Below are 20080 nucleotides of genomic sequence, written 5' to 3' on the forward strand. Positions count from 1 at the left end.
GTATGAACTTGTTTGCATGTCCCAACAGCCCACCATGGCTCAATTTACCCAAGGGGAGTGTTGTATCGTGTCTGGCATCCATGGGCACCCATCTTCCCATGTCATGTGAATCCAGGAAGCAGGGGTTGTTTGAGGGTTGTCTAACCCTCAAACAACCCCTACCGCCTGGGTTTGCATGACACACCAAGCTATAGCAAGCTGAGTGCCCGCAGGTGCTATACAAAAATGGTGCCCGTGGGCACCCAGCATGACATGACCACCTCCACAGGTAAATTAAACTACAGTGGGTTGTCGTGTTGTGAGAACAAGGTCACTGACTGTGTCCCTAGCTGTGAAGAAAAGTTTTGCCGATCTTACTGAGTACGGCAGGGATAAGGAAACTGTGGCCCTCCTGATGTTGTTGGACCACAACTCCCACCATCCCTGAGCCTTGGTCCTGGTGGCTGAGGCTGATAGGGGTTGGAAACCAACAACAGCTGGAAGGCCACAGGTTCCCCACCCCTAGCATACAGCCTCTCTACCCACACAAGTCTTTCTGCCCAGGACAGTCGTCACACTCAAACCCTGGACTGTTTTATTCTCTTTCTGTTTGAGTTATGCTTAGTGTGTGAGTCTTGGAGACGGGCAGGCAATTCGTGGCCCTCCAGATGTTCTGGCTTACATCTCCCATCATTCCTCGTGATAGGCTATGCTGGCTAGGGTTGATGGGAGTTGTAGGCCAAAACATCTGGAGTTCCAGAAGCTGCCCACCTCTGGTCTAAGATGAACTGGGTTCAAGTCCCAACTCAGACATGAAGCTGGTTGGGTGACCTTGGACCAGTCCCCACCTCTGGGCCTAGCTTATCTCACAGGGATGTTCTGAAACAAGCTGGGAGGGAGAGCCATTTATCATGGAGAGCTCCTTAGACCTGCTTTCCCCAACTTGGTGCTCTCCAGATGTGGGAAGCACCAGGTTGGGGATGGCTACCTTAGAGGGGGGGCAGGATAAGTGCACCTTGGATAGCTCCTGGAGGGCGCAATCCTATGTGGAGAAGCGGCCGCCTCCAAACTCAGAGCCGACCGCCTATCCAATGCAGGATGGGAGGAGTGCGAAGGGGATTGTCTCCTCCATACTCCAGCTGCCCTGCATTCATGGCTAGACAGCCAATTTTGGCTGTCTAGCTGTGGGATGTTGGAGCATGGGATGGTGAGGCTGGACGATGCACAGGAAGCGTCGTACCAGCACTTACGCATTGCCCGCCCCTCCCCGCTCCCAAGAATGCCCCTTTTGCCCCACTCCATGCTGCTCTTCCAAGTGCAGAGCCCAGGGACAATCCGCACCACCTACGAAGCGGCAGGGGAAGGGGTGGGGAGGCGGTTCTTTGGGAACCGACCTTGGAGTGCAGGCCAACTAATCCTATGGCCCTCTAGCCACTGACTAGTGGCCATAGGATTGTGCCCTTAAAATTCTAACTGATTCTGACTGAAACCTGGAGCAGAATCATCATCCCACAGACATTGGAGTCACCAGCCTCCACTGGTTTAGAAATGACATGAATCCTAGAGTCTATTTTACTGCATGTAAAAACTGTGGGAAGCCATATTTGGTGACAGCTCTCTGCCACATATACCAGCCTTCTCCAACCTGCATCCTTCCAGATATTTTGGACTTCAGCTCCCAGAATACCTGACCATTGGTCATGCTGGCTGGGGCTGATGGGAGTTGGTTGAAAATACCTGGAGGGACCCAACTGTAGGAAGGCAGACATCTTCACATGACAAAACATTTGTATAATTAATCTGTAAAAAATAAATATCTTTGTCTTTCTGGAAATGTGGTGCCCAGAAAAGAACAGAGTACCCCAAATTAATCTCACCAGTGCTGAGTTGTTGTAGTTCAATCCTGCCTAAAATGGCACGAGCCTTTTGTGCTATGACATAAATTTATTATCCATTGGTACCTCAGTCTAAATCTTTTTCAGAGGTGAAACTGCCAAGCCAATTATTGGCTAGTGTACATGCAAGCATCTTGTTCTTTTAAAGTGTAACACAAATTGTCCTTGATAAATTAAATTCTGTTGCTATTAGTTCAGTGCTTCAGTTTATTGATATCATTTTGAGTTACACTTTAAATAACATTTCCTTAATGAAAAATGACCGGTTTCAACTACAAACTGAAACTGTGCCACAACAGCAAACGCAGCTCTCAAGGTTCTAGATCTCTACCATCTACAGTTTAGACTATAGGTCAGCCAAAGAGGCATTTTAAGCACAGGATTCTCAAGAATGTACATAAACTAACTGCATAGTCTGAACTATCCTGTGGACACAAGCACTTTACAGGATTAAGCTTGCAGTATACACAGTGAATAATACAATGGAACTGATGCTATCAGAAAATGACAGCAGGAAAGATTATATTATCACCAGTGAAGTAAACCATCTTCTATCAAAAAGTGATCTCACATAACCTGATTTGTGGGATGATTATGATGATAATGATGATTACTGTTATATCATCATCACCATTGTTTGAGACAGTATCTATGAAAGGTGTGGGAACACAGGACACTACTAGCAGGGTGACTGAAGCAAATTCCCTTCTGTCAAAAAGTGATCTCACTACCGTGATTCGTAGGTGGGACTGATTATTATATCATCATCAAAGTGTTTGGAGAAATATCAATAAAAGGCATGGGATTACAGGCCACTAGCAGGGTTACCATGTGACTATCCTCTTTCCCTGAGTTGTCATCTTGTTATGGCTCTATGCCAGCCTTCTCCAGCCTGTTGCCCTCCAGATGTTGTGGACTTCAACTCCCAGCATGGCCAATGGTCAGGATTGCCGGGGGCTGTAGTCCAAAACATCTGGAGGGCCCCAGGTCAGGACAGGCTGGCACAGAGCCTCTGCCCATGAAAAGATGACAACTTGGGGAAAGGGGATTCTCTGTTCCTTAGCTGCGTAACAGGCAGAGATCAACACATCAGTGATGCACCACGGGGAAGCTGCATCTGTTGCTATTTTGCCTGCTGTACAGTTGTTTGATAAAGAGCCTCTGTCTGCCCATAAATTGTCCCTGAGGGCTACCTGTGCTAGTTTGTTGCAGCATAAATAATGTAAAGGCTAGCATTTGTCGTGGCACGTGTTTTTGTCATACACAGAAAGTGTTACATAACGTGTTATCCTCAGTTGGCATATATTTAGAGAGAGAGAGACTTTTCTGTGTTCTCTCTGTGTGTGTCATCTACCAGCTGAAGATTCGTGTATTTGATGAAGTGGGTTGTATTTCACGAAGACTCATGACACAATAAAGCAGCAGTCTTATATGTGCTTGCCTGGGAGTATGTCCCATTGAACTCAATGGGACTTAATCAGGAACACAGGTGCATAGGATTGCACAGGCCTCTCTCATCTTCGCCCATTACAAGGTAACTTTCCTCCAGTGGACCAGTGGCTCCAATTTCGGTGGGGCTGTGACTCCATTCTGGGTTTCAGTCAGAACCAGGCAGAACTCGTGGCTCCGATTTCGGTGGGGCTGTGACTCCATTCTGGGTTTCAGTCAGAACCAGGCAGAACTCGTGGCTCCGATTTCGGTGGGGCTGTGACTCCATTCTGGGTTTCAGTCAGAACCAGGCAGAACTCGTGGCTCCGATTTCGGTGGGGCTGTGACTCCATTCTGGGTTTCAGTCAGAACCAGGCAGAACTTGGGTCCTTGGTCAGCTCCTTTAGAGTTCTGCCTGGTTCTGACTGAAACCCAGAATGGAGTCACAGCCCCACCGAAATCGGAGCCACCGGCCTCTATTGTTTTCCCCCCTATTGAACCCCGAGCACTTGTCATTGTCCTTAAGCGCTCTGCCCACACATTTGCTAAACGCTTGATATCAGTAAGGCAGGATGCATGCACAGGACCACAGGGTGGCCCTACCGAGGCCATCCAGAAGACACGCCCGGAAGGACCCCCGGGTCTTTGGGGATTACTGAGAACCCGCGGGGGGGGGGGGGAGCTGTCTATTAAGGGCGGAAGCGAGGTCCTCGCGGAGATGGCGAGAGCTCTCGTGCGGGCGGAAGCGCGCCATCGTGTGGGCGGAAGCGCGGTGGCGAGAGCGTCGTCGCTTCCTCCGCTTCCTCGTCGGTTGCTCGGAGGACGCCTGGCGCAGGCTTCTCGGCACAGGTGAGAAGCGGGGGTCCTGCGTCGCCCTTCTCGGGAGGGCTTCTTCGCCCTCCGGCAGCCCACGTTAACCAGAGCGGTGGCCCCGGTCTCCCGGTCTGAAGGCCTTGTCGGTCTGTTTTTCCCAGTGGGGCTGTCAGGCCTCAGTGGGGCAGAGACAGTTGCCTGGGGAGAGTCGCTTGAGTATAACAGCCGGGCTGTGGGGCTGCCTCGGGGCAAGTTTGGATGCAGTGGGCCAATATAAATTAATGTTTATATGCACTAATGTAATTGCCTGTATTACCCGCTTTAGGCTGCAGTCCTATGCATGTTTAGACAGGAAAAAGGCCTACAACTCCCAACATTCCCCAGCCAGCATGCTGGGAGTTGTAGGACTTTTTTTCTGTCTAAACATGCATAGGATTTCAGTCTTAATCCATATCGTTCGTTAGTTACATTTATATCCTGCCTTTCCTCCATAGCCCTGTGAGGTAGGTCAGGCTGAGAGTCAGTGACTGGCCCAAAGTCACCCAGTGAGTTTCATGGCCAAGTGGGGACTAGAACCCAGCTCTCCCAAGTCCCAGTCCAACACCCTAACCACACAGCACATTGGCTACATCACTACACCACACATCATTGTTGTTGTTGTTGTTATTTTTTAAAGAAACATTTTCAAATATCTGTTAATCTGTGAATGCCTGCCTGCCACATCCTTTCAACTTGGCTTTTTAAAATTATTATGGCTTTTAAGGGTGGTCTTTTTTTGGTTGTAGTTTTTTATTTTCTGAAATTTTTGTAAACTGCCTTGGTTGACATCAGAATGGTGGTATATAAATAAAATAAGGGTGCAATCCTATGCATCTTTAGATAGAAAAAAGTCCCACAACTCCCAGCATTCCCCAGCCAGCCTTGGACTTTTTTCTGTCTAAACATGCATAGGATTGCACCTGAAATAAATTGTAAAAATCTGTAATGGAGAACCTTGTGCATTACAGAGCAGTTTCTTAGGTGCCTGATCAGGAAGACTTGCATTTTTCTTGGAGTGATTTTCCTGTAAGTTGTTAGTTTTGTATTACTAGTCTCATCTTCTGGGGGTGCTTCCAGATGAGGCATTCATTGTGCCATTGCCCTGCCTCATTTACATTATTTTATAGTGGGGAGGTCTAGGCAGCAACATCTTAGACTCATAACCTAAGTTTTCCCACTATGTCTTCTGATGCGATAGCTGCACAATGCTTTATAATTGGTATGGTATCATTAGGAGCTCTCCATCTGGAACCACCTCAGGGGTTAGCAGAAGGTAGATCTGGATCCATTGGTAATGCTCTGGGTGATTTGCAGTATAATGACAAGCCTTTCTGACTCCCAGTTGTTTAACAACAACAGTAAGCAAAAAGCTTTTTCCCTCCTCCTTCCTCTCTTTTTCCTAAATTAAGTGGCTGAATTAAAGACAGCTTGGGAGGAACCTGGAGTTGATTTGTGTATGAAAGAGCTGTGAGCTCAGTGCTGCAAATGAAAATAAATTCCTGGACAGACCAGGAGCTTAGACTCTGTCCACATCCCACTATTTCACAACTGGCTTGGTTTGGTGGATTTCAGGGTTCTAGTAAAAAATGAAATGGATCCTACACTGCTGAAGTTTGCCCAGCCCAGACCTACAGTACAGGCTCAAACAGGTTGGGTAATTCTCTCCTGGAGAGTCTTGGCAACTGTAGTTCTGTGAGGAGGGTAGAGCACTTTAGTGTCAGTTAATTCATTTATATTCTGCTTTTCTTCCATAGCACACTTGGGGTTGCCCTATTGTCTCTGAGGTACGGACAACCAACAGACTTCTTAGACTGCAATCCTTTACATGCTTATCTGGGAGTAAGCACAACTGAATTTAGTGGGACTTTCTTCTGAGGAGATATGTATAGGGGTATGCTGTTCAGTTCAGCCAGGCTGCTGCATAATGTGCCTTCAAGCAATTCCCTAAGGGATGGATACCTAACAGCAGATCCTCAGCATTTTTGCCAAACTACAGTACTCAGATGTCTTTAGGTGACACCATGACAGTTAATGTACTTATAAAAGCAGCATGAATTGATAGTATGGATATACTCTGTGTGTCTGACCCTACGGTGAAGAATCTTTTGGCATCTGAGTATTGAAAGAACAACTTGCAGGTATAAAACTTTGAATTCTCATCTAATATATATATATATATATATATATAGAGAGAGAGAGAGAGAGAGTCAAAAATTGTGTGTGGGTTTGTGTATTTGTGGCTGGCTGCAGGGCCGTCTGTAATGCAGGGAATAAGGGGGAGCTGCCCAGGGTGTAATCACACTGTAGGGGCCCACTGAGCCTGTCATTTGGGCCCTACAGTTGCTGCCCCTTTTACTTCACAGTCTCACTTGCCAGAGTGTATGACACGAGTCACTAGGTTACATTATTACTTTGTTTATATTTTCCCTTACTAACAAGGACACCCTCTCAATTATGGTACAGGCCAGATTTCTGATTTCAGCTATGAGTTATCCTATTGGCCATCTTTCACTCTATTGGTCTCTCTCCCATTCACTCTGACTTCCTTCACCTTGGATTGGCTGGCCGCCATTTGTTTGCTCCCCTTTACTCATGGTTTCTTTTCTGACTGTGCAGAGCATTTAGTTTCTCTCCCCTGTTCCTGCAATATCCAGCGAGCAAGCAAGTTAGTGTTAAACATCTTTACCCTTTCAATGCCAGATGTATCTGTTAGTAGTGTGTGATTAACACTAATGTGAAATGTGGTGTGGTGTGCGCTCGCCTGTCTGAGGGGCTGGGATGACACAGTGGAGTGGAGACTTAGGGCTTTATTCATAAAAGAGTGAACTGGGGGGAATTGAGAAGGCAATTGCAAAATGAAGGGCAAAATAGCAGAGTTTTACGTGGAGCTGAATTGAAGATTTTTTGGTTTGTGTGTTTGTGGCTGGCTGCAGGGCCGTCTGTAAGACAGGGCATAAGGGGGAGCTGCCCTGGACCTTATCACACTGCAGGGGCCACTGAGCCTGCCATTTGGGCCCTAGAGTTCCTGCCGCTTTTAGGTCACAGTCTCACTTGCCAGAGTGTATAACAGTCACTGGGTTACATTATTACTTTTTTTATACTTCCCCTTACTAAGAAGTACACCCTCTCAATCATGGTACAGGCCAGGTTTCTGATTTCAGCTACCAGTCATCCTATTGGCCATCTTTCATTCCATTGGTCTCTCTCCCATTCACTCTGACTTCCTTCACCTTGGATTGGCTGGCTGCCGTTTGTTCCCTCCCCTTTTCTCATGGTTTGTTTTCTGACTGTGGAGAGCATTTAGTTCTCTCCCCAGTTCTGGCAATATCCAGCAAGGAAGCCACTGTTGAACATTTTAATAGTGGTATGAGATTCAGTGTGGATTATATTGTAGTAGTGCTTACAGATTCAGTCTCTTGCATTTTTAGTAGTGTTTTTTATTCAATCTGCTCATTATAATTGTTGTGCTTTTTTAATCAAGTCTGGTGGATTCAACTTTTCACCTTTCTTATGGGGCCTTTCCAAGAAGCATAAACTTACCTTACTATGTTTCTAACAAATAGTGCCTGTGACAAAATTACATCCCGGGCAACGCTGGGTATATCAGCTAGTACCTTATAAAATGAATGTGTTCCCATGCATAGTGTGTTGCCCTGGTAAGATCTTTTCACATGAGAGGCTTAAATTAGGTAGGTAGGTAGGTAGATAGATAGATAGATAGATAATCTGTAATGAGAATGGGAAACCTACATTGGCTAGGATGTGCATCTGGTTTTTAAAAGACTCTTTCCTGCTTTCTATCCCACCTAGACAAAATTCATTCCCACACACTGTCCTCTTCCATAGTCTTAGGCACCTGAGTGAGCTGTACTGAAAGCTTCCAAGAATCACATGTGGCCCATGGGTTGCTAACATGTTCTCAGAGGTCTTGACCAGAGGTTTTTCCCTGCTTTGCTGCCTGAGGTCCGTTAACTGGATGTGTCTGGAACAGTGTCTTGCACCTTCTTCATACAAAGCATGTTCTTCATCACTGAGCAATGAATGGCCCCGGAACATCTCACCAGTGCAAATGCGGGTTGTTGACCTTTCCAAGTTATTTCAGGCTGCCTGAGTGTCTTGGGCTCAGAAGGTACTGTTACTGGCATAAATTAATTTTGATCTTGTTTTTCTAAATTCTCCTAACTGCAGTATTTTTAAAGACTTTTGGTGTATTTGGAAAAGTTCTCCAGAGACTGGGGTGGACTTCCTTAAGCTGTGCACGTACTAAAGGTGACATGAGCTCTTGCCCCCCTCTCCCATCTGGTTTCTGAGTCATTTCTTGCCTCTCACGCCTCTGCTATTAATGGCACTGAAACCAGTGGAGTATCCCTCTATTTTGATTAGCACTTTTGTCCCTTCCTTGGGCTACATAAGCATCATCTGAATTTTCATGCCCTAGCTCCCTTATGTTCCTCCCCTAAGATTTGAGGTAAGAATGAGTGCTACCAAACAAATGATGCTTGGTCTAAGGAAGAGTTGGCCCATTTTTAAACAGATTTCTTACCAAGAATATGGTTTGGACCTCTATCTTCAAACAAACAAAAAACTATAGTTAAGCTGAGAGGAAGGCTCGCATAGTTTAAGAGAGGGCTGCTATGGCACATTTTGGGAACTCTTGCTGAACCAAAATGGTCATCTGCTAACAAAGCATTAGAAGACCGGAGCGGATAATCACCTCACTCATAGAAAGGGGATTTAATGTAATGTGAAGGATTAAGGTGTCAGCACTTTCAGCGGGTCAGAGAACCTCACATTAATTCAGTGTTTCCCAATTTTGGGTCCCCAGATTATGATGGGCTGCAACTCCCATAATCCCCAGCCAGCAGTCAGGATGATGGGAGTTGTAGACCAGCAACATCTGGTGACCCAAGTCTGGGAAATGCTATAAACTCTTTGACTTGATCTACATGAACCTTTTTTTTACAAAATATAGCCGCTGTAATATTGTCTCATAGCCATTTAGCGCAGCAGTAAAATAATTGCAGAGCTTTTGGATAGAACGTTCTTGCCTGCATAAATGCAGCATTTGTGAAAGGGAAGCAGGCTTTTTAATGTATTTATTACATTTCTAGACCACCCAATAGCCAAAGCTCTCTGGAGGTTCCCAAAAATTAAAAACATAAAATACAGCATGATAAAACCTTTAAAAGTTTAATGCAGAATAAAACCAAGGTTTTACCTCCTCAACTGATCATTATTAGTGGTCCTGATCTAATTAACAAAAGAAATCTATGCTACACACAGGGCTTGAGTGTATTCCAAACTCGTCTCTTAAATTCTGTCATCTGTGAGCCACGTTCTGTAAGGGACATGGAAGTTTCCATATTTCAGCAAAAGCTTTCCAAGGGAGATTCCAGCACAAACTCTCCAAGTTGGGATTTATCTGCAAATGTGAAACTATCTAACTTTGCCTCAATAGTATCTAAAAGTACCTAGGTCACTTAGGCTGTCATCCTATTTACTTATTAAAATATTTGTATCTCACCTTTCCTTAAGTCCAAGGCGGCTAGCAATTAAAAAAAAAACAATAAATACCTATTTTAAAAAATCATATGCCTTCTTACTGGGGAGTATGTGCCAGTTAACTCAGTTGGACATACATCTGAATATAGAATTGTGCTGGAAAGAAAGTAACTGTCCCTCTCTAGGGGTTTATATACATTATTAATCTGACCTTCCCAATTCATCTAATCAGAACATTTCAAATCCACTGCCAACTTGTCTTTTGACTCTTGCTTTAATTTGTGCTCAGTATACTAATTACTCCCTCTTTCGAGCCCGACATCCCCCCTCCACAACAGAAAGCACAATATTGCACAAGTTTATATTTTCTTTTTCACTTTTAATTTTAATATAGGTTTATGTAGGCCAACCTGGTGCTGTCCAGATGTTTTGGACTACAACCCCCAGCCGGCATGATCTAATGGTCAGGAATGCTAGGGAAGGCTGATATACGTAGGGATGTACGAATCCCTTACCTGGTTCCGGTCGGGGCATCCTCTGGGAGGGGGGAGGTGATCCATTCCTCCCCCCAGAATCCTCAACGGGGGGAGAGGCGATCCGGTCCTCCCCCCCGGAATCCTGCCCGGTCGGTTCTGCTCCGCAGCAGGGCCTCCAGCCGCTGCCGGGCTGGTGCGGACGCAAATGGCGTCCTGCGTAGGGGATGCCATTTGCGTCCCTACAGTAGCCCGTGATACTTACGTAGCCTATCACGGTAAAGGCAGCCACGCAAATAGCGGCCGCTAGCCATTTGCATGGCCACCTTTACCGTGATAGGCTACGTATGTATTTACGTAGCCTATCACGGTAAAGGTGGCCATGCAAATGGCTAGCGGCCGCTATTTGCGTGGCTGCCTTTACCGTGATAGGCTACGTATGTATTTACGTAGCCTATCACGGCAAAGAGCAGAGGTGCAAATGGCATAGCAGCCGCCATTTGCGTCCCTGCTCTTTGCCATGATAGGCTACGTAAATACTTACGTAGCCTATCACAGCTGCCTGCAAGCATGCAAATGGCAGCCGCTACAACGGCCGCCATTTGCAGCCGCAGCAGCCAGCCGGAAGACCAGCCAGAGCCGTGGCTGCTGGAGCCGCTGCCACATCCACCCCAGGTAAGCTCTGTCCAGGGGGGATTCCGCAGGGGGGGGCGGGAGGCCATTCTGCCACAGATTCCGGGGGGCCGGATTCTAAAGAATCCAGCCTCACTGGAGTCCGTGGCGGAATTCTCTGACATCCCTAGATATATGCAGTAGAATTTAAGCATGACATAGCTACTGAGGAAGTGAACAAGTGAACCTCTCTCTTGAACGGGCTGCACAACAGTAATGTTAAGCTGTTGGCCTGTGGGCTGGGGGTGGGGGGAAGGCCACTGAAAACAAAATAAACAAAAGACCTTCATTGGGCAACCCACCCAGGAACATCTCACCCTGTGACGCTGCTTTAAGGTATCACTAGAGTCTTGTCTCTTCTGCAACAGATTAACATGGCTACCCCTCTGGAATGTCTTATTTGCCATTTGTTAAGAACAGAAGAAGAGCTATATTGGATCAGACCAAGGGTCCATCTAGTCCAGCATTCTGTTTGCATAGTGGCCAACCAGCTCCCCACAGGAAACCCACAAGTGGGACATGAGTGCAGCAGCACCCTCCTGCCCATGTTCCCCAGCAACTGGGGTACATAGGTGTACATAGGAGGTAGCATATAGCCATCAGAACTAGTAGCCATTGATAGTCTTTTCCTCCAGGAATTTGTCTAACCCCCTTTTAAAGCCATCCAAATTGGTGGCCATCACTACATCATGTGGTTGCGAGTTCCATAGTTTAACTATGTGCTGTGTGAAGAAGTCCTTCCTTTTATCTGTCCTGAATCTTGTCTTGTTAGGCTGACTGGGGGTAGGGGGGCAGCAGGGGAGGGGTAGGTGCAAGTCATTCAGAATGCAGTTCTCAGGAGAACGCTGTGGGAGGTACATGGCTTGATCTTAACTGCTGCATCTTGAAGTAGGTAGGGGCAATCTCTCTAAAGACACTTCCTCTCCTTCTACCAATATGCCTGCTATTTAGAAGAAGAAGGCATTAGAAGAAGCTGCAGGGTGTTGGCTGGTTCTCTCCTCATTACCCAGATCTCCAGTTGGTGGTATGCACTGAAGTTCTGATGAATATTACTTTGTGTAATGTTCATTTGTATACAAAGTTGTTGTTCAGTCGTTCAGTCGTGTCCGACTCTTGCATGGCCGCCATTACTGTGATAGGCTACGTAAATACATATGTAGCCTATCACAGCAAAGAGCAGGGGTGCAAATGGCGTAGCCATGGACCATAGCACGCCAGGCCTTCCTGTTCTGCACTCTCTCCCAGAGTGTGCTCAAGTTCATATTCATTGCACTGGTGATGCTATCTAGCCATCTGATCCTCTGCCGTCCCCTTCTCCTTTTGCCTTCAGTCTTTCCCAGCATCAGGGTCTTTTCCAGAGAGTTTTATTTTTGCATTAGGTGGCCAAAATATTTCAGCTTCAGTATCTGTCCTTCCAATGAGCACTCAGGGCTGATTTTCTTTAGGATGGACTGATTTGACCTCCTTGCAGTCCAGGGGACTCGTAAGAGTCTTCTCCAGCACCACAGTTCGAAAGCATCAATTCTTCAGTGCTCAGCCTTCCTTATAGTCCAGCTCTCACAGCCATACATTACTACTGGGAAAACCATAGCTTTGATTAGACGGACCTTTGTCAGCAAGGTGATGTCTCTTCTTCTTACTATGCTGTCTAGGTTGGCCATAGCTTTCCTCCCAAGGAGCAAGCGTCTTTTAATTCCATGGCTACAGTCACCATCTGCGGTAATCTTGGAGCCCAAGAAAATAAAATCTGTCACTGCTTCCATTTCTTCCCCTTCTATATGCCAGGAAGTGATGGGGCCAGATGCCATGATCTTAGTTTTTTTTAATGTTGAGTTTCAAACCAGCTTTTGCACTCTCCTCTTTCACCCTCAACAAGAGGCTCTTTAGATCCTCTTCGCTTTCTGCCATTAGGGTGGTATCGTCTGCATACAAAGTACTTGCAGGTAGGGGTGGACGAAAGTCACTTACCTTTTCTCGCAGCTTGTTCGCGGTGGGGGGGAGCGCTTCGCTGCTCCCCCCGCGAAGTTCAGGCCGGGGGGGGAGGCTTCCCGCCTCGCCCGGCCGAAATTCAGGCCGGGGGGGGAGGCTTCCCGCCTCGCCCGGCCGAAATTCAGGCCCGGGAGGAGGCTTCCCGCCTCGCCCGGCTGCGAACACGAAAGTAAAAAAAAAAAAAAAAAACAACGTCTCCTGATAGGCTACGTGACGATTCACGTAGCCTATCACGGCTAGATCTGGAAAGTCAGCTGTGATAGGCTACGTGAATCGTCACGTAGCCTATCACGGGTAACTTTAAAAAAAAAAAAAAAGCGCGTACGCGAATGGCGGCCCCCATAGGGAGCCGCCATTCCCCTTCCTTATTTAGTTGCTGTAGTCTACGTAAATGTTTACGTAGACTACGGCGAAAATAAGGGCAACGCTATTTGCATTGCCCTTATTTTCGCCGTAGTCTACGTAAACATTGACATAGACTACAGCGACCAAATAAGGAAGGGGAATGGCGGCTCCCTATGGGGGCCGCCATTCGCGTACGCGCTTTTTTTTTTTTTTTAAAGTCACCCGTGATAGGCTACGTGACGATTCACGTAGCCTATCACGGCTGACTTTGCAAATCTTGCCGTGATAGGCTACGTGAATCGTCACGTAGCCTATCAGGGGACGTTGTTGTTTTTTTTCTTTCATTGCAATGGCGGGGGCGGCAGCCGGTCAAAAGACCGGCTGCCGCTCCCGCCCCGCTCGAACACCGGACGAACCGCCAGCCGGACCCGCCGCCGGGAGGGACATTCAGGGAAGGTAAGTCCCGCCCCAGGGGGGGGGCGGGGGGCAGGGGGGCGGAGGATTTCTCCTCGAAACTTGTTCAGGGGGCCAAACACGTTGGCGCTCGGCCCCCCGAAGTTTCGGGGAGAAATTCTCCGCCATCCCTACTTGCAGGTAAACCAAGTGATTGATCCAGGTGATGACTAAGCTTTGCAAGATCTGGCAGTATTTTGGCTGACATCTTCCGTTTCTGTGCTTTGTTGAATCCCCGTTTCCTGTTCCATGTTGAAACTATTTCGCAAATACAGTTCAACTGTGCCCTTCACTATTCATAGGCTTGTGAATAGTCACTTACCTAGGCAGCTGTGATAAATAAGAATCCTCTCCAAGCAGCAGCTTTTATAAATTTTCTTTTGCACTGTCACAGTGCCATAAATGACATAAGGTGTGTGTGAGTAGTTAATAAAAAAATCTTGTGACCTGGTAACTTTTGAGCACATACTTGCTTGCAATATTAACTTAATATATTTTTAGAGCATTTCAGAAATGCAGAATGTGTTGTGGGATTCTTATCTTTACAGAATCCTGTGTGAGAGACAGTCTGTTCTTCTTTTTAGAGGTGGGGAAACAGATGCTGAGAAATGGTGACTTGCCTAAGGCTACCCAGTGCATTAAGTGGCCCAGATGAGAATTGAATCTAGCTCTCCTGCATCTGTTTTGCAGTGCGTGATGATCTCAGCTGCTAAAATCTGTTTTTGCATTCTGAATTAGTATTTAGTGCTCAGAATGCTTCACAATATTCCATTGTCCTGGTAATCCATTCACCGAGCATCTCTACACCAGCCTAAAACCCTGCATTTAAAATGGAGCTTTCTGCGGCTCCTTTTTTCACCCACTTCCTTTCCCTCCTCCCCTTTCCCCCTTCTTCCCGTATCTGAGTCTTCCACTTTATCTTTCATTGATCTTGCTCCTCTTCTTGCCACTATTTCTCTTTTCCTGGAGGGAACTCAAACTGAACACAATGGGGTAATTTGATAGCTCATTATCTGCGATCTATTTAAAAATGGAACAAAGGGCATTTAGTGCAGGGAACACCCTGGGGGGTCATGGTGTCACATAAAGAGCGGACAGACTTCCAAAGGAGCAATCTCAATCACAGGATAAAAGCTCCCTGAGAAGAAAGCCAACAGCTGTGTAGGCCAATCAGTGTTATTCTCATCATATTGTAGGCATAGGGCTGAAGCTGGGAGATGATGGCTTGCCTGAGGCCCACCGTGAGTCTGTGGCAGCAGCAAGATTTGGACCAGGGGCTTACTAAGAAGAGCCTTGCTGCATCGAACCAAAGATCTGCCTTATCTAGTCCAGCATCCTGTTTCCTACAGTGGCCACCCAGATGCCTATAGGAATCTCAAAAGCCAGGCGTGGAGGCAATAGCCCTTTCCTGGTGTTGCTTCCCAGCAAGTGTTGCTAAGATGTATTTATTTAATTGATATTTGTATCCCATCTTTCTTCCATCATGGAACTCAAAGTGGTTACATGGGGTTCCCTGGTGGTCTCCCATCCAGGCACTGACCAGACCCAGATGGGCTTTTAGGTTCAGCAAGGTGGCTACATCAAGTGCCCTCAGACTATGCCTTGCCGTGCTTTGCCTATTGTCTCTGTGAGGCGTTCTTCCTAATTCACATCTCAGTCTCTTAGCCACTTGAAATAACATTACTAATAGCTGACAGCACTAGATGCATTTTGAGATGTGAACTCTATAGAGATCTTCTGTATAAAACTCCCTCCCCCCCCCCGCTGCTCTTCGCATTACTAATATTCATAAAATGGATGTAAGTGTTGTGATGAATGCCTTTGTTATGAGGGAAATTCTCCCCCGCTCAAAATAAAAAATGAGTCCATGAACTGTTGTTAATGTTTGCGGTGGTGTTAAAAATTTAGCTGTGTGTTCAGAGGGGGATTGCTGGAAGGCAGAAGTGCTGTGAGGAATGCTGCTAAAAGATCCACATCAGCAGAGGTAGCTACAGCAAATGTTTCAGTGCTGAGCTGACCAAAACTCCTGCAATTATGAGATTTTTGTAATGGGTGTGAAATACTGAGCGGCTGAACAATGCCCAAAGAGGAAAGTTTAATATTGCATCTTAAGAGTCCTTGAAATAAGTGGTTTCTGTTAGAGGTAAAATAAAAATGTAGCCTCTAGATCTGTTCACCAGCTCTGCTATAACTTCTAAAAGGGGACGATTTCTGTGAGTAGCTTTATCTCTAATAGCTGCCCTTGCAATATGAGAAGGTCTCAGCAATGGCTACATACTACCAATGCTGAGATGACCCCTGTCCTGCTATGTCCTGTAACAGTGATCTTCAGTGTTTCTCAAGCAGGAGCAGCATTGACTCCAGGGACCATCACTGAGGCCACTTGGGAGCCTTTCCTGAGCCATGGGGTATGTCCAGCACCCAAATGGGACGGAGGCCTCTTGGATACTCTCCTCCCCCTCCCACTCCACATCCCCCTCCCACTCCACATCCCCCTCCACATTGTCCAAGCAGGGCATCTTCAGTCAGTCATCAAGTAACAAGGCAGGCAAATTCTGAGAGGCTCACTTGTTCCTTGGTTTGGGATGGATCTTTCTCTTGTCACTGAGAGACTGAGAGAGTGCTCTGTTCAGTTCTTCAAAATCTCCTGGCCAGGTCCACGTTGCAAGCACGCGCTCTCTCTCTCTCTCTCTCTCTCAGCACCTCTCCAGCACCTACACAGCGCACCATTGCAACTGGCCAGTCCTGTTACTCTTGGCCTCCTCCCCAACTACAGCTAAATTGGCGGATTGCTCATGCTCCCCCCCCCCCAAGTTACAGCTGATGTCTCCTGAAGCCTTTCCGGTAGTCTAGGTCATAGTAGCTGGCCCACTGCTAAAGCAAGCAGTGAAGTCAAGCTAGAGAGCCCCTGCTGAGTGTTAGCAGCTTCTGCAGGGAGAGGGAGGTGGAGAGCCACGCTGGAGGTGATTGGGATCCGCCAATAGACCTTGGACCTTGCAGTGAAGAACAGTGTCTTATAACGTTAATAGCAAACTCATTTTCTGCTAAACCTGATGAAGCCAAAATGGCACTATCCACATGCAAGAGGGAGGTGCTGGCAAGTTCAGGGAAACCCCAAGATTTGCAGAAGTACAAAATACCTTTAGGGTGCAATCCTATGCATGCTTAGATGGAAAAAAATTCTACAACTCCCAACATTCCCCAGCCAGCCATGCTGGTTGGGGAAAGCTATGGGTTGTAGAACTTTTTTCTGTCTAAGCATGCATATGATTGCGCCCTGAGAAAAGAAGGGGCAACCCGCTCCCAACTACTAAATAAGCAGGCTTAGTGGCCACACTGTTGAGTGAGTGCAGCTGTGTGTTTACAGTGATATTGCCACTATGGAATCCACCCAAACAAAATTTCTGAGAAATATTCTTGGCCTTCCAAGTTGTGTGCCCAATGTGCTCCTGTGTCTAGAGACAGGCCAAATTTCGGCTGAATCTTGGGTTTGGATGTACAAGTTAAATTTTTGGTTAAAACTGATATTTGCCCCTCAAGGTTTGGCCCCTCTGGCTTTGACTGATGCATTTCAGTCAAAATGGAAAAGGGCTGTGGCCGAGAAATTCCATAATTTGGGTTTCTCGCAAAATGCCATCCTCACCCTGGGCCATGCAAAAGCCAAAGAGGACATATGCCAGCGTTTTAGGGATAATGAGTCACAAGATCATGTAAGAGTAGCTACTCCATATTCCAAGTTCAGAGATAGGCAGCAGGCTTTCTTACCTGCAACCTATTTAACTACTCTAACCATTTCAGAATACAGGGAAGCATTCACACTGGCCAAGTTCAATGTGTTACCTTCTGCATGTTTGGAGGGTAGATATACCTTATACTCTGAGCATTTATGCCCCTGTGAGGCTGGCGTGGTGGAGACTGTGGGTCATGTACTGCTGCATTGTTCCTGGCATATTTTTATTACTCCTATTTTACAAGGAATACCTGGGAGATCTGATGTGTTTTATACAGATTATCTTTTGGCTGACCAGAATTCTCAGGTAACCTCTAAGGTGGCCAGATTCTGCACTATCAGATAGGAATCCCTGACCATAATAGATACTGCAGAGGAAGCCCTCATGGCTAGTGAGGCAGCCTCAGCCTTGCGGAGGCCCAGGTCCCCTTTTCTGTCTTCTGGGTTCTTGGGGGTATCAGCCCCATCCTTTGAAAATAGGGTGCCAGAAACTAGGGCAGCCGCAAGGGTAGCCACTGGAATAGAATTTTTTTAAAATCTTTTTTATATATATATAAAAGAGCTATTTGGTCTGGATGAGCCTGGTTTATCCCATTCTGCCTTTGTTGCTTCTATAAAGATGCTGCGGAAGGGAACAACAGAGGAGAATGAATTGTGCTTAGGAAACATTTTTGCTACCCCAACTGGAAGATCAGAATCCTGATTCTTTTCTGCCCACACCCTCCTCAGAATTTAGGGCCAGGGTATTAGCTGCCTTGCTTAATAAGATTGGGAAATCCTCAGTCTGAAAAAGGCTTTCGGAAGCTGGCCTTCGTGTAGGGGCTTCCTCTGCTGAAAGGTTGCCTTGTTCTCTCTGATGGATGGTCCAAGTGGTGGGGTGTGTATCATCATACCAGTACACTTGTTGAACAGAGGTTCAGTATTTGTGCATCCAGGGTGGATGAGGCTATTATTCGTCATGTATTAAGATGTCTTTTATATAAGGGTCCTTGAAGCAGCTTTTTTGCTAGTATTTTACAATCCCTTGTCAATAGGCAATTCTAGAGAAGATATGGATTTTCCTTGCAGGCAATGATTTGTTCATTATGTTGAAGATTGCAAAATTTGCTGTGGCAGTTAAAGAAAAGTTGAGCTTAGCATATATAAAAATATGGTTCTTGGGTCTTTGGCTATCTATTCCATTTTTAAGATATTCGAGATTTATCTGAGTAGTACTTTAAAAAATAATTGTGTTCTAACCCATAGGGGAGATCTTGATGTAATTGTTTTTTCAGATCCTACCTTTTGGTTCCTCACAGCTCCCTCAAAATAGCTCAATCATTAATTAGCACAATCCCTAAAATAAAGACTAAACAAAAACCTATCTAAAAACCAGTAGCCACACATTAAATATCACAGAAGGCAGGAAAACTAAACCAAAGGTGTGATGGAAAAAATAGCCACAGGCTGAAATGCCACAGGCTGAAATGCATGCTTTGGCCACATGCTGAAGTGCCAATAGAGAAAGGATGAACTGGGCCTCCTTAGTACAGAACTCCATAATCTGGGAACTATAACTGAAAAGGTGCTGTCCTGTATCCCTGCCTGCTGTATCTCTGATAGCAACAGGATGTGATCCAGGGCCTCTGAAAACTATCACAGTGGGTAGACAGATTCATGTGGGAGAAGGTTATCCTTTAAACACATACAGTCAGATATATGGTACTGTCATAAGCTTTACAGTTATTATTTTGGAGTTAAATTGCCTTATTAAAAAGGGGGGGTAGGTGCGAAGTGGACATGGCTGAAGGAGGTAGGGTGAGAATGCGACATTAAGACCTATACTACCTAAAGCTTTTTCCTGCTTCCACTGATATTTTGGCCGGGGCAATTATAAGACAGAATGGTGGAAAGACCACACCTTTTAAGACAAGGCAATATATAATGGACAAGATTTCACAAAGTTTTAAAAATACTTCACTAATGTAAGAGCAAGAAAGAAGTCTACCAAGCCTCAAAAAGCTTTGCATGGATTGGAAATGAAACAAAATATGTACATATTACACTTTGATTTTTCCAACACGATACTGTTGTCTCATTGTTTATGACTCACATTTTTAAGTAACCAACGGGTTTTTGCAAATGAAAAAGCACTTTTATTTCCAAAGGAAATAAACAAAACAGGAAGGGGAAGAGAATTGGGATCCAAACACTGAGGGAAGAGAAAAAGGCTTCTGATAGATTTTGTAAACATACAGAAGCACAAAGAGAGTTAGGCTCGGCAGCAGCAAAGCCAGCCACGACTGCAAACTTGCCAAAGGCTGTGGAAACACAGTAGAGCAGAACAGATTTGACATAACCAAGGAAATCAGTGGATAAGTATAAAGCTACGCAAAGGAGCTGAAGCATTCAATGTACATAAGGAAACAGAAACAAATTAGCACAGGCAACAGGGCTTAGAAATAGGAGTTTATATTCATGGACACCAAGAGATGCAGGCAGCCAAGCCAGGAAAAAGGCCTCAGGAAGAGCTTTACTGTGATCAATCCCTTAGAGTTTGCCCCGAGAAGAAAGAGATCCTCTGTCCAGTAGGAGAAAAGACTTCGTCTGTGGCTGATGGCAGCAGCCAAGTGCATGAGATTTACTGTGGACCGTTGTGTCCTCCAGAGGTGTTCTTTCCCCATCCTTGGTGATGTAGCAGCTCTAGTAGCCTGACAGCACTAGAAGGACTCATCTAGCAGTTATAATAAATGCACAGGAAACCCTACATGTGCACCCTTGCA

General features: G+C 46.0%; 1 protein-coding gene across 2 annotated transcripts in view; it reads left to right on the forward strand.

Annotated features, from left to right (window-relative positions):
- The first annotated feature begins 4119 nt into the window (after positions 1 to 4119).
- Positions 4120 to 20080, forward strand: part of WASHC1 (WASH complex subunit 1) — a 72562-nt gene continuing 56601 nt past the window's right edge. Inside the window, exons 1-2 of one of the 2 annotated variants that reach the window (XM_084809368.1) lie at positions 4120 to 4151; positions 5909 to 6292. The gene's annotated coding sequence lies outside the window, so the exon portion shown is untranslated. The remainder of the gene's footprint in view (positions 4152 to 5908; positions 6293 to 20080) is intronic. The other variant, XM_084809367.1, reaches the window with a different exon arrangement.

Source organism: Heloderma suspectum, chromosome 7, assembly GCF_057233095.1.
Source record: "Heloderma suspectum isolate Gila_16-S chromosome 7, 16-S_ref, whole genome shotgun sequence".
Lineage (NCBI taxonomy): Eukaryota > Metazoa > Chordata > Lepidosauria > Squamata > Helodermatidae > Heloderma > Heloderma suspectum.